We start from the raw sequence: 15,812 nt of genomic DNA on the forward strand, positions 1-15,812 counted from the left end.
ATGCATTCTGGGTGTACATGTCCAGACAGGCCTATTTACACATATTTTGTACTTGAATAATCTGCCAATATTATCTGCTTATAGTGTAAAGAGACTATCAGCAACATTAGTCAGAGAAACTATTCTGGAGTCCTGGAGAAATGTGGCACAACGATCTATTCTTTCAAAATAACCTTTGGAATTTCCAAATGAAGCTTATATCACACAATTTATGTAATTTTGCCGGGTGTTCAAAATTATTATTTTTCATTCTGTGATTTTTTTTTCATGGTCTTCCATGACTTCTTGACCTATGTTAAAGAGGAAAGGATTGCCTCACTCTGTAATGCTCTTTAATTCAGTACTACTGGCAAACAGCTATCCATTTGAAAGCCAATTCTGATCATTAGAATAGAATAGAATAGAATAGAATAGAATAGAATAGAATAGAATAGAATAGAATAGAATAGAATAGAATACCTTTATTGTCATTGCATTCAAAATACAATGAAATTTTAAAGCTACTCCAGCACAGTGCCCCAAACACCACATCACAATCACACTACACAGTATTTGAAAAGTAAAATAATTAAAGTAATGATAACAATAAGAAGATGTTAGAAAAACCTAGTCTAAAACCTATTTAAAACATATATTAAGTTAGATAGTTTTAAAATGCCATTTTATACATAGAACTAAATCATAAATGTACTGTTTGATTCAAGACAATTTTTGCCTTGGAAAAGAAACTTTCTCAGTCTATTAGTCCTCATTTTAAGACACCTATAATTCTCCCTGATGTTGATGGTGATTATGAGGCATTATTAGCCAGAAGGTGGCTTAAACTATTTTAACTTTTGGTAATAACCCTCTTTGAGCTGCCTTTCCATTTACAGTCTCTCCCGACCCCCCTATAATAAATACCAGTTGCTCTTTGACAAAGACCGAGTGCTCTGTAGAACCAGGCTAAACATCTGATTGTTATACTGGATGCAGGAGTTCAGGTTTTCAAAACAGCTGAATACCAAGAATAGCAGAATAACAGAGTTCTTGGAAGTATTCTAGTCCAGCCCCCTGATCAGGCAGGAAACCGTATGCAAGTCTTAGTTTTAAAAAGCACATTTATGTAGGTGATTTACTTTTGAATAAAAAAAGCAATTTCAGAGTATTACTTAATCAGTACATATTTTGATTGGCCCACTATTTGTTTGCACTGAAAATCCTCCCTCACCGGCTTCAATGTCATGTTTATTATATTTATTATAAATTTTGAGAATAAGAAATATGAAGGGGGGGATTGTACTTGCTATGCTGAGTGGAATTTACACAAGGGGAGATATCTGAAGTCTCATCTCTACATACATTCCAACTGGAATTTGAGCAATCTCTCAGAAACAGAAGATCTGTAGTGGATTGCTGTCAATTCAGTGGTGGGATTCAAATTTTTTTTTACTACCGGTCCTCTGGGTGTGCCTTGGTGGGCGTGGCTTGGTGGGCGTGGCTTGGTGGAGGTGGCAGGAGAAAGATACTCTAAAATCTCCATTCCCTCCCCACTCCTGGGGGAAGGTTACTACAAAATTCCCATTCCCTCCCCACCCCACTAACCTGCTTTCCAGCTCCATTCTCCTATGCAGGGCAACAAAAGAAGACCCAGCCAATGATCAGCTGGGACTCAGGAGGCAGAGAATAGATGGGGGCAGGGCCAGTCAGAGGGGGTATTTGCCGGTTCTCTGAACTACTCAAATTTTCCGCTACCGGTTCTCCAGAACTGGTCAGAACCTGCTGAATACCATCTCTGTGTCAACTGCATTATTCTGGCTGGTAATTCGTGCGATGGGCTGTATTCACTTCCTGGTGATTGAGTATCCCTTTCCCATTTACCATCTTCTTCCTTCTTATCATTGAATATGGCCAAAATCTCCCTTTCATATAATTGAGGAAATCATTGCAGTGTTCCTTTATGCAGGTGTTTGCTATTTATGGAATGGCCCAATTTCCATCCTAGATTAGATTAAATTAGATTAGATTAATAGATAGATGGATAGATAGATAGATGATAGATAGATAGATAGATTTCAAAGCCTTTTAAAGGAGAATCGACAGGGAGAATTAAGTTACTTTGTTGATGTGCCAATAGCCAGAGAAATGTGTGAACCATTTTCCTCTGTCTTACAAACAGATTCTTGTACTTTCTAGTACAGTAGCCCCCAATGTTTTGGGCATCGGGGCCCGGTTCTATGGAGAGAGGTTTTTCTGAGGACCGGAGTGGGTGTGGTTTTGTGTGCTGCCTGTATCCTATGGATGGGGCTTCACTTGTTTGTGCAGCCCAGTTTATGGCATGCCGTAGCCCGGTGCCAGTCCACAGACTGTGGGTTGGGGACCCCTGTTCTAGAACAATCTCTTACTAGAAGATGAAAGAAGCATATTTTTTGTGTGTTTGCATTTGTATGAAGTATCAATTGCTCTTTGAACTTTTTTGAACCACACAAACAGAATGCAATCAGGCATCTATGATGGAATGGAAATCTGATTGGCTGAGATGCAAAGTGATGAGCCATTTCATTGATAGCAGATTTCTTGGCACAAATTATCCAGCAGTATGACGAATGAGCTGGGGTTAGGAAAAAGATCACCTGTGGTTACTGGATGTGTGGCTGAGAAAAATCAGGCTGAGGAAGTTGTTGTTGAAAAGGGAAAATAGATTTTTCCATTCATCATTGGGAAGAAATTAAGAGTTTTTATTTTCTTTTTTTTTGGTGGTGTCCAAGATGAGTAAAGTCGTTATGAAAATAATACAGAGGCCCCAGGAACGGAGAGTACTCAGCATTATGTGTTCCCTCATGTTTCTGCCTGTTTAGATTCTTCTGGTCACAAGGATTGGCCACTCTATTTTACAATTATCTGAAGATCAGGAAAAAGCAGGCAACAATGCTGGCATTGGAACAGGAATCAAAAATAAAAATCAGGGAAAAATACATACATGATGAAAGGGCATGATGAGGAGATAGAGCTAAGAGTGTTACTCAATAAAACTGTATGTTTTAACAATTTTCAGAGCTACCTTATATCTCTGTCAACTATTTAAAAAGCCCCAATAAATCCTTGATATTTGTAGACCAAACTAAAATCCTGTGGGATATATCAGAATTGCAATGACACTTGGGAGAAAAGTATATTACCTAAGATGAGGGTGAAATTTGAAATGGCATTTAGCAGTGTTTCTCAACCTCAGCAACTTTAAGATAGGTGGACTTCAACTCCCAGAATTCCCCAATCAGCATAACTGGGAGTTGAAGTCCACCCATCTTAAAATTGTTGAGGTTGAGAAACACTGGAATATAGTTTATAATTACAGACGTGAACACCAGCCATACTGCAGAGTTAAGTTGCTTTTTAAATATCACTCAATTTGTAAAATAGATTATAACATGACACGTGGACTGAGAATTAATATCAGAGGTGGTATTCAGCAGGCTCTGATCAGTTCTGAAGAACTGGTAGTGGAAAGTTTGAGTAGTTCGAAGAACTGGCGAATACCCCCTCTGACTGGCCCCGCTCCCATCTATTCTCTGCCCCCCCGAGTCCCAGCTGATCGGCTGGGTCTCCTTTTGTTGCCCTGCACAGGAGAACGGAGCTGGGAAGCAGGTTAGTGGGGTGGGGAGGGAATAGGGATTTTGCAGTAACCTTCCGCTGGATTGGGGTGGGAATGGAGATTTTGCAGTAACCTTCCCCTGCCACATCCACCAAGCCACGCCATGCCCACCAAGCCACGCCCACCGAACCAGTAGTAGAAAAATTTGAATCCCACCACTGGTTCATATATATCAATCTGAATCAAGTATCTCACTGAAAATGCAGAAAGCTTTGCATAAAGCTGCTCTCCAGAGCATTAAAGAAATCCGTTAGATTTCTGCTTACTCCAAAGTCTGAACAAGGATAGACAGAAGTTTCATCCGCTTAAATGTTGTTTTTCTTTCTTTTCAGTGACTCAGTGAAACATACTATAAAGTAGTGTTTATTTTGCTTTCAACTTGTCATTAAATATTCAAGAAGGATGGACGGAGGAAAGGAGTAACTTTTTTACAATGTCTTCCAAACATAACTTTTTAAGTTTCAACTAAAATCATAGGAGAACTTGAGGGTCAGTTTATTAGATTTGTATCCTGTCTTTCCTTCAGGAGTTCAACACAGCATACACCATGCTCCCACCTCTTATTTCTTTCCCACAATAACCACCCTGTGAAGTCAGATGGACTGGGGAAAAAAATGGCTGGAAAAATTACTCAACGAGCTTTCCTGACTGGGGCCAAACATAGCAACCTCATCATCAACCTATTACACGTATGCTCAAATCCCTATGCTGGCTTTCTGTTAGCTTCCATGTGCAATTGCTGGTTCTCACCTACAAATTCCTACATAGCTCCAAGTTACTTGACACCTTCCAACCCATGTGTTTCAGGAGAAATTGGCAATTCCTTGTTTCTATGAAGTAGAGGCCCATAGACACTGCTTCTCAGTAGCAGTATCTCTCGTATGAAAACTCTTCCCTGAGAAATTAGTTGTCTCTCATTGTTCTGGCCTTTGGAAACTCTTAAAAATAAAATAGAAGAAGAAGAAAAATTGAGTGGCTCCAAAGAGTTATGGAAGTTGATATGGAAGTTATGGAATGCCAAGTTTGATTATTTTTTAAAAATGCTTTGGGGTTTAAGATTTCAGAATGTTACATATTTAGTTCCTACTCTGGAACTAAAATGCTTGTAATGTATATTCCTGTCTTGCTTTACTTATTGTAAACTGCTAAGAATTTTGCATTTGTGGAGGGTATACATATAATAGATAACTAAAATAAATTGTATTATTTTGCAATTGTATTATAAACCGTGTTATTTTTGAAAGTTAAAGTATGCTTCAAACCCTGCAGTGAATCATGGCTAATTCTTCTGTGCTGTCAATATGTTCCCCCAATATTTCCTGTGGCGAAATTTTATTTTATTTTTCCTGTGCCTAGCATTCTTTTGTGTTCCTCATTTTTAACAGTTTGGGGAACTAAAGTCTGGCTTCAGTCTGGCCGTTTAGTTGTTTTTATAAAAAGTCCCTAACAGACCTCAACTATAAAATAGTAATCCAATCACTTCTATCAAAATCTCATCTAATGTAGTTAATTTAATTCTATGATATAGAAATTGATTGATACCACTACCTGGGGCCTTTCTAAATGATAATCCAGAATGGGTGAAGTTTTACTCATCAAATAGTGTAGCCTTAATTAGGTAGTATGTACTCAATTACTGTTGCTAAAGTCCAAAAGAGTATTTCCTACTCAATAAAGTCTAAGTGGTTTTTTTTCCTCTAACCCGATTTCTATAATCTCCAATTCTCTTAAATCTGATACAAGGGTTCCCTCCGCCGCCGCCTTTCTTCAGTTATTCCTTGGGGTTTTGGCTTCTGAGGCAACTCATTTTCCAGGTCTATTTGCCAAAAGTTCCCTCCAGCCAGATCTCTTCATTAAACTTTTCAGATGTGTACTCCGTTGCCGTCATAAATGGCTCCTCAGCAGACCCTTCCTCCATTTCTACTGTATCACAAATTTTGGCCTCTTGGTAGTTTGTTAGCAGGATTCCTTCAAACTAAAAGATTATCTTGTTCCCAGATCTTTGTTCAGCCTCAGCAGTCTGTTATTCCAACTCATTTTCCGATTGCTAAACTTTTTAAATTTAGAACCCAGACCAATTTCTGGAGCAGAAAGCTGCTTCTGGTTTTCTAGTAATCAATCCAAATTGGTTGATTTACTTTCATTTTCAAACAACTTGAACTCTTGGTTGCATAGCATACCATCCATCGGTGTGATGCAGAATGTCAAAAGTATGCTTTTGACTTACAGAATTACCCTGTTTCTCCAACAATACGGCCTCCCCCAATAGGAAGTCCCAGCATGTTTTATAGGCATGAAATGAAATTAAGCCCCTCCCTCCAAATTAAGGCCTATATTAAAACATGCGAAATGGGGAATGGCGGGGGCTTGCCGTTAGGAAGTACTTTGTTGCACGCCCGGATTTGGTGCTGCCTGCATTGACCCCAATACGAAGTGCCCCACCAACACCGAGGTCAATATCCAAGCCGTCGCCACCTGCCCGAAGATGCAAGGGGGGGAAATTAAGTCCCCCGAAAAAGACAGCCTAGCCATTTTTGGGCTCAAAAAAAAATAAGACCCGGCCTTATTATATGAGAAACACGGTATCTTAAAATACTATTCAAAGGGCATTAGAGGATCCTGAGTAAAATGTCAAAAAAATCCAAGTAAGTAGCCTCATAACCTTTCCTTTGTTCAAGAAACCCCAAAGTCCTTAGATTTGCATTGTCAATCAAGCAATATTAAAAAAAAAAACCACATTGGAAATCTGTGCAAATCAAACATCTGATGAAAATAGAATTTTTCAAGTGCTTGAGAGATTTTACTTAGGTTATCTCCCATTGTTCTGGCCTTTGGAAACTTTATCATTCACTATTTGGGTTACAAAACTTGTTTGGCAGGAGGTAAATGCATGGAGGACCCTGCTTTGAAGATGGTGAATGGACAGAATCCATGAGAATTTAGGATTCAGCTAAACATGGCTAAGACGCTGAGCTTGTTGATCAGAAAGGTCAGCAGTTCAGCAGTTTGAATCCCTAGCGCCGTGTAATGGAGTGAGCTCCCATTACTTGTCCCAGCTTCTGCCAACCTAGCAGTTCGAAAGCATGTAAAAATGCAAGTAGAAAAATAGGGACCACTTTGGTGGGAAGGTAACAGCATTCCGTGTGCCTTTGGCATTTAGTTATGCTGAACACATGACCACGGAGACGTCTTCGGACAGCGCTGGCTCTTTGGCTTTGTAACAGAGATGAACACTGCCCCCTAGAGCTGGAAATGACTAGCACATATGTGCGAGGGGAACCTTTACCTTTTTTTAAAATGTGCAGGGTTAGAAGATTGGGGCCATCTGAAATTCCTGAATGAAGAATTATTTCAGCCGTAGTTTTCATGACCGTGTCCATCATACTATCATACAATCTAATCAAGCTATTATGAAGGCAAATTGGAGCATTGTTGTGAGAGCAATACAATAAGGTGAATACTGTAAGTGGGAATGTAAGTGGGAATGCACAGAGAACAATCTCTTTTGGGCTAGGCATAGATGTAGCATTTTTGAGCAAACTTCTTGTAGAAAAACAACATATTGGCAAGAGAGCTAGGCTGATACTTTCTCCTTAAGTTAATTGTGTCCTTAGTGAGAAACCTTCAAAGTTACAATTTTCTTTAGCCTTTTCTTTCTTTAGAGGAAAAATCTGTCTAATTTACCATGCATTTCTACTGACTGCACACACTATATTTCTCTTTGGTAATCTGAATTAGAAATTTGAATTTAGAATGAATAAACTAATGAGGTTCTTTGAGTTGAAAGTTGGTGAAAGAGAAATAGTTCTGGGCTGGAGAAGAAATAATACCAAAGTGGCTTGGGAATAAATTCAATTAATTTTCATTCATAGAATGAATATGGTATAGTGATGGGAAATCTATCAGTATGTTGCAGAAAACTATGTTTAAAGTCCCCCCCCATTATATTTAAAAAATGATGAGACAGATCTTTCCCCTCAATCTGTTAAACTGAAGCCAAGCAGATTCAGTAAGAAACTTTTCATATACAAAGTATGCGTTGTAAACACAACTTTGGGCGTAAATTACTTTAAAAGCTTTTTGGGTTAGAGCTTAAAAAGCAGGATATTTATGTCATCTACATCAAATGAACTTTTGGTCGTTTAGCATGTAACCGAGATCCAAGACTTAAAAGTTCTATTCTTATTTTCTCTGCGGTTAGACCTGGTTGAGTTTGAAACCAGGAACCATAAATCCTAATCTTGGCTCTGAGTGGGCAGTGAGGTTAGTGAGAAGAAAGCAGATATGGTTATTTGGAGCATGGCTGCGTCCTCTCAGACAAACCCATTGCACTGTAGTTGCTTCTATGGATGGAGCGTTAACAGTTTGTGTGTTTAGTTATATGGGGGTGGTTCACTTTCCTTGAATAATCCATTGTTCCTGGAACTGGTGAATAGCCAGGCATTTGTCTGAAAAGGAAACTCAAGCTGGGCTGAGAGCCAGGCCTCAGTTGGAAACAGCTGCTCTCGCCCCTCTGAGCAAAACGGGTGGGAAGCCTGGCGGATATTTATGTGTGGGGGCAAAGTGCTGGTAGTAATCGCAATTGGGATTGCAACAGAATGGGCCCCAAAGAGGAAACAGTGGGCAGGGATTTTGAGTTGAGGGGATGCACCTTGTCAGGTTGCAAGTGGCAAGGCTGGGGGAGGCAGCTTTGGAACTGGAAATTTTGGAGGGATAATCTCCAGAACTTTTTTCCCCTATGTCTTCATGCACTCTTCTCTGATTTGGCATTCTATCAGAGTACTGGGCTCTTGTGACACACACAGCAACCAAAGCTTTCTCATGCATATGTATCCTTCACTTTAGAACGCCGACTGCCCTGGCAGTAAACTTCTATCTGCTAGAAGACTGCCATCATTCTGCTTATTCCGTTCTGAGAAAGAAGGATGGAGACCATCACCTCATCTTCAGCTGAGCATATATGGCAGAACTAGCTCTATCCTCACAGGCCCTAGGCAGTGTTATGGATTCAGATAAAAGGGTTTGGGAGAGTACAAGGACCAAATGGTACTTTGCTTAATAAAATCATGTTAGCACATAAATCTTGTAAGACGTTGTGATCTTGCATGGTTCTGCTGAGGTTTTTGTGCTCTCTCTCTCTCTCTCTCTCTCCCTCCCTCCCTCTCTCCCTCCCCCCCTCTCTCTAAAACAGGGTCGCCCAGCAGTTGCTTAAAACTGTGCAGTGATATTTAAGGCCTGAAAGGGAAATAGAGTATCAGGGGAAAGGGGCAAAATGATGTGCAACACAATACAGCAAAGTGATGTTTATGCATAGAATGAAGCGAACTGGATAGAAAAATAATCACAGTTGTGGGATACAAAAGCTTGACATTTTTTGAGGCTGTTCCCTGTTTCCTGGACCCATTTTGCAAACTAGGTCTTGAGACTATATAGCTCACATCAATTGCAGCACGTGTGCAGTGCGTTTAATTTGGCAGGGACTGGACTGTTCTCTTAAAATCAAAGGTGAGAAAACGATATGTCAGAGATCTGGGCATCTTGGAACACTGGCAGGACTGATGAATCCACAGCAATGTGATAGGGAAGTGACAGAAGAATTTAACATCACGGTATTCTGTAAAAAAATAGGTGGTGTAATTGTGAGGCGGAGGGGGGGCAGGAGTGGGGAAGCCCACAGCCTTCTGCAAAATGATGCTCTGACCGAGTGGATGTGTTTGGAGGTACCGCTGAGATCATGTCTTCCCTCATTTCTGCTCCCACAATGATTCTGCTGACTGGAATTGCGCCAGTAATTACCACATGAAAAAGTTGTATGTAATGGGAGTAGAGCATCATTTCATAAGTTTCCTGTTAGGACTGCATTTTTAGTGGGAATCAGAGTAGGAGTTTTAAGTATTCGGAGAATACAAGATCTTGTGAAATGAAAGTCCAGACTATGTTTGGCACTACGCGTGTTTATTATTATTCACTGTCTTCTTCACTGGAGCTGGCAAGGAGGAATCACTGATTAAGCTTCGAACTGATCAAAGGAGAAAATATTTTAAACCTATTCTGTGTGGGCCTCCTAAGAATAATTCCATCTTTCAAAAATGCTAATAATATCTCAAGAGATTGCGCTGTTGTTGGTGGGGATTTTTGTCCAAAGTACAGCATGGTTTGAAAGGTTTAAAAACCTGCCTTTTTTCTTCGTATGTTCCATTTCCACATCAAGTAAAGTAGATGCCATTTATAATAAGGCAAATGTGAAAAATCAAGCAATTAACCACACAACACAGGTGTGTTCTCTCCACTGACTGCCCCTGGTGGAGACTGATTCTGAGGGAGAGGAGGAACAGCTGACAGGGACTGGAAGTATGGCTCCAGAGGTTGTGGAGGAGGCTGGGGAAGGGCAGAGGCCGGCTGGGCAGTCAGTGGAGGACCCAGGACCATCCCCTCTCCATCCTAGGGCATGCAGGGAGGAGAGGATAAGGGAGAGACATGGTCTACTGGGGGGGGGCTTGATCCTCTTCATGGGCTGCAGCTGTGACAACTGAATAAGAGGACGGACATGCGTATGGGCGAGTGCTGGAAACAAAGCATGGAAATATCTCTAGTTTATGGTTCCTCTCTAAGTTTGGTGTCCTTCCCAGTGTGTGTCCTGATATCTGTGGACATCTTCCAGCCCTTAACTTTCCACTACCAGTTCTCCAGAACTGGTCAGAACCTGCTGAATACCACCTCTGAGTGTATGTGATGGAAATTGCATACATAGTTAGAAAGTACCATTTATGAGAACTCCTTAGAGAACTACAAGTCCCAGCATTGTTTGCAATCCAAAATGATTTGAGGACAAATATTGCTTTAAACTCGAAGGACAGATTTCCAGAACATGGGGATCCAACAGCATACCCGCTGGCTTAAAAAAATTAGGTAATAGTTATTTTCAGTGACCTTACTACACCAGTATACAAATAATGTGGTATAAAGTGGCATGTGGTTCCTTAATATTTTTCCCCTCTTGGAAATAAAACTATAATTAAATTACCCCTTCTCTGGCTATTTAAAGGTGATGTTGACATTTTCAAGGAACCAAGGTCCTTTTCCAGGGTCTCTAAACTATTTTGTAAATCAGTGAAGACCAACTAAATGCGGCCACCTGTCATGTTGCTAATCTGACTACAGCTAGTTGTGGGTTTTTTGCCAGAGTATGTAAAATCTTTGCTCTTGCTGTTCAAAGTGTAAGCAGTTTGTCAACATTTTTGACAAGGTTATCAAACCCCTGCTACTGCCTGATACCTTGACAGACCTTCTAGCTTCCCTGGATTGCTCACTTAATTCCTTGTTTTTTACTCCGTATTCTGGATGTGTTGATGGCAAGGATTTGCCTTGAACATTAATATTAAGTTTGACATGTGGTTTTCAAAATTGCAACCTTTGAAAGAATGTCTGGTCTTGATGAGAAATTCATTGTTTTCCTGAGTAGCCTTGTTTCTCTGTTGCTTAATCCCTCTACTTGCTAACAGTTGGAGATCAGTTGGAATTTGTGTCCTGCTTTAACCCTGAAGATTAACTCTTTTGTTAAGTATAAGGAAAGGGAGCCATTAAATGGGGGGAGTAGATAAAATATTCCTGTTACAGAAGTTCTGAAAAGAGTGACAGTAACATTTTTCTCACAAAACTATATTTGATATTAATTAGCTGGCTTAATACAGATACTACTTGCTTAACAACCACCTGTTCGGCGATCATTTGAACTTGTGACAGTGCTGAACGAGTGGCATTTATGACCTGTCCTCAAATTTCTGTCCATTGGAGCATCCCTACATTTCTGTAGACACCATTTGCAATCTTTGTTGGCTTCCTACAAGCAAAGTCAATGGGGAAGCCAGCAGTAAGTTGCAAATGGTGACTGCCTGAGGTCCTTGCTAATGACACTGTAGGATTCCCTTAATGATGGTAACCAGGAAGTGATTCCATTCCCAGTTGGTATTGTTCACTAAGGACTACCTGTATTTTATATTCAATACTAATATTTGAGGACATCAAAAACCCATTTTAATTGTATAAGCAATGCTCTGCAATAATGTTCAATGAGAAGAGTTCTTTTGCAGTCACTGTGAATAAATTCTATATGATTTCTGTTATTTTATCATTTTATCCCAGTAGAGATCTAAATAAGAAATACGCTCTTTTAGAAAAAAACGAATGTGCATGCTTTATGTCATTATAAATATTAAAAGTCAGATTTTAGAGTTTAGAATTTGCAAAATTTGAAAATCCTGCCCGTATTTCCAAAAGGTGTTTCAATACTACAGTAATTTGAAATGATCTTTTCTGTTAAAGACCACAATCACCTGGCCTTGCATGATATTGATTCTTCCTACATTATATGGGTTAGAGGTGACTGATAGTCTTTATAATTTTTATTAAAACTTTCAAACAAGAAGGTATAAACATTAACTAATATAAAGAAGAAAGGAAAAAATAACAGAAATGTAAAAAGTGCAAGAAAAGAAAAAAGTTGAAGAGAAATAGAAAAGAAGGAAATAAGATAAAAAATGGCTTCTGATATTCTTCACAGCAGTTCTAAGTACAAATATATTTTTAACTTCTCTCTCTAAAGTTTTATGTCATAATTGTTCTTCTTTCTATAATCTATCATGTCTAATCATGTCTCACAAATTCATTTTTAAAATTTGTTTGCAAAATGTCCATAAGAAGCTTCCTATCACCAATAAATGCAGATATTTTTTCTCTAATGAAAGAAGTTTACCCATTTCAGCAAAATCTATCAAGTGTGTTTAGAGGGTATAATTTTTTTCTTATTTTGTAGTCACCTCATTTCATTTACCAGTTATATAGCCAATGTAGATACCATCTTCTTAAACCTGCATTCTTGTATTTTCCCATTACTTCTTCCATGTTTGTTTTCGTTCCATAAAAATTGATTACGAAGGAATATAATATAACAATATCTTTGAATGTGGTGCCAGCGCCCAGAATGTTGCTCAATTAATTTGTAAAGGTTGAAATCCCCATTAGTTACTCTCAATCTATTTCTTCCTTTTTTAAAAACAAATCCGAATTGTCTAAGTAATGTTCGAATTGTTTATTCACATAATACCAGGACATGCGTATTAGTAGAAATCTTCCAATGGAATCATTTTAATAACAAACTGAATTTTTCTGCCAGGAAGTTATTATTTTTCCATTCTTAGTGTTGCGTAAGAAAAAAAAACAAAGGATAGGGAAGCTCAGGAATCTTACAAGTGAAAAGCGTTGTCTAAACATCCTCCAAATACTGTAAGCTCTATGAATGAGGCACAGTAAATGTTTAAAAAAATGTCTTGAAGCATCGCAAATATCCACTGAAACTGATTTTGGTTTTCCCATAATGAGGCATTTTAGATATACCATTTAGATTTTAGTGAATATTGGTAATAAAGCATATTTGGATACATAGGTATCTCGCAGTAAACCATTTGGGTTTAGAAACACATTGGGACTTTTTACATGTTCTTTTGTATCTCCACCTATGTCCTGAATGTACGTTGGCACAAGTGTAACTTCTGAAGTTGGTTCTCTGAGAGCATCGCATATCCACATTTGATTTTGGTGGTGCTTCATATATTACAAAATTCCTACGTAAGAAGATGAACTTTAGACAGTCATATCTGGTGACTGTACAATGGTTGTGTAACAGGCAAGATCATTTGCATGCTGATTCCATGCTGATGATGAGAGTTGAGGGATTTTGTGATGAATCAAACCACTGGACCTGCTTTCCTCAACTTGGTATCCTCCAATAAGTTGGGCTTCAACTTGTGTAATTCCAAGCCAGTGTGACTTTTAAGTAAATTCCCCTGAGTTCCCATCTAATCTTCTTTAAAAGGGTAAGAAAGTAATAGAAAAATTACAGAATTTAGGGGAAAGGGGGAAAATACATTTAAAAACCCTATGAAAATAAAACAAGCAAACAAAAAAATAGTGAAAACTATTTGTGTGTGTGCGTGCGCGCGTGCGTGTGTGTATTAATAACATTCCTAAAGTTACCTTAGGAAACATGTTGTCTAATATTACAAAACGTCACAAAATCTATGCCCAGGAAATGCATTGAGTCTCTTTTAATTAAGAGATAAAATTGCCTTTTTAAAATGTATGTCACATATCTCTTGAATCTAATCCTTACTACCAAAAATATTACTACTTTTCTAATTCCTCAAAATAATTTTCTTAGCTTCACCCTAGGCCAGAAACAACCATAACTCCTCAAAAATAGTCAAATTCCAGAGTTTTAGGATTTAACATCTTTAACACTGAACTTTCCCCCCTTAAATTGGTTTATCTACTGTATCTTTAAATATTATTCCAAAGTGATATTAGTAAATCACAGGACAAAATCATATAAATCAATGAGCCCTCAATTATTTTACATCATCACCAGAGAAAGTCATTGTGCAAGTATTCTGTCTCCCTTTCTGTAATGTATTGTTTTTACGGTAAGAGAAATTATGGATGAAATGTTGGTAAGACACAGAGAGTTACAAATAGAAAACAACATCATCTGAATGGGTTTCTGGCAGAATTCCATGTATGCGGCTAGATAAGTACACACTAAAAATCTTTTTAAATTATATATCAAGATCCAAAGTCATGGGAAGGCAGCATTGCAAGATTTCTGCTTTCTTACCTGAGCCTTCCTCAAAATACCTATAAAGATGTTAAAATCTCACATGACATTTTGCACCACATCTGAAGTGGGATGCTCAAAATCTTGTGAGATAGAACAGCCTTATGAGTTTTTGGACAATTTAAGGAATAACAAGGTTGCGGGGAACAGACCCTGCATATTATAAGGTGAACTGAACTGAAAAGGTTTATCAAACCTATCCTAAGATAAACAGGGCTTTATATAAATGCATATTTCAGTTTAGTTCAGTAGTAAATTGGCAACCCAAACAGTTAACTTCAAAATAGATGCAATAAAATAACTTAACTTCCAAATAGATGCAATAAAATTTCCCCCTTTGGCAACCCAGCCATAATATTTTACATTATCTACACTTTCAGATCCAAGCTGAAAAGCATCCTCTGGGGGAGTAAATTACACTAACTTAGCCATTGTCATGACTTAGGACTGTAATTTCAGGTTCAATTACAGTCGTAAATTGAGGACGACTTGCAAGGATGTCATTACTATTTTGTATTCCTCATTTCTCAGAAGAACGTATTTTGAGAGCAGATTCATTCTGGGCTTGGTATACTGGCAGCATCTGCCTCATCTTGCTGGGGCACAGGTAAGCAGGGGTCAGGTATGGATAGTACCCTTTTCATGTATTTACAGTAGGCACTTAAAAAGGTTTGCTCAGGTACTTATTTTAAAATACAGCTCTGGGTGGCTCATAACCATGATTCCCAAGCTAATAAAAACATAAAACTGGCCCCTTAGTCATCCCTTTGGGATGCCCCAACATCAAACATCCTCACTCAACCCCAATGCCTGGGTAAAAAGCCAGTTTTGATGACTTCCCAGAAGGCTAAATGTTTGGGTACCTGTGTTCTCTCTCCCCCCCCCTTCTCCCCCCTTCTCTGTGTATGAATGTATTCCATAAGGTGACTTGGTAAGCTAGGCAGATACTTTCAGGAAGAAGACCTACAAAGAACCTATGCCATGTAAGACTTTGGAGATGGTAACCAATACTTTGAATTGCACCTGGAAGAAAGGAAACTGGGAGCCAGCGCAGCTTGGACAACAGAAGGATAATGTAGGCAAAACTAGAAGCATCCAGAACTGTGTGTCCAAATCTGTTCTGCAGCAGGTGTAGCTTCCAGATAGACTTCAAGGGCAGCCCCATGTAAAGTGCATTGCAGTAATGCTATCGGGCAGTGACAAAGGAATAACTTTCCTTGGGAAACCATCAAGGAATTATTCCAGGCTTTCGGCTGGCCTGGGAAGTAGAAGGAGAAAAAAAACCAACAACTTACCCACCATCCCTAAATAAGCCAGTGGCAAACTGCTTGGCTACTCGCCACCCTGCCAGCTAGGAAGGCAGCATGAAAAAATAAATATTTTTTTTTAAAATCAATTCATTTGTAGACAACCTGGTGTCTTCCAGAAGTTTGAAACATGTATGTAATGTATGTATGTATCATATATATAAAGCTATAGTATAAAATTATGAAAGCAAATAACAAGAAACAA

At 38.8% G+C, this 15,812-nt stretch overlaps 1 protein-coding gene across 2 annotated transcripts in view; it reads left to right on the forward strand.

Moving 5' to 3' along the window:
- The window catches only part of SYN1 (synapsin I), a 110,605-nt gene that overhangs the window by 81,221 nt on the left and 13,572 nt on the right, over window positions 1–15,812 (forward strand). The window lies entirely within an intron of this gene.

Source organism: Notechis scutatus, chromosome 2, assembly GCF_049901735.1.
Source record: "Notechis scutatus isolate UNSWTSFEM ecotype Mainland chromosome 2, rNotScu1.2, whole genome shotgun sequence".
Classification (NCBI taxonomy): Eukaryota; Metazoa; Chordata; class Lepidosauria; order Squamata; family Elapidae; genus Notechis; species Notechis scutatus.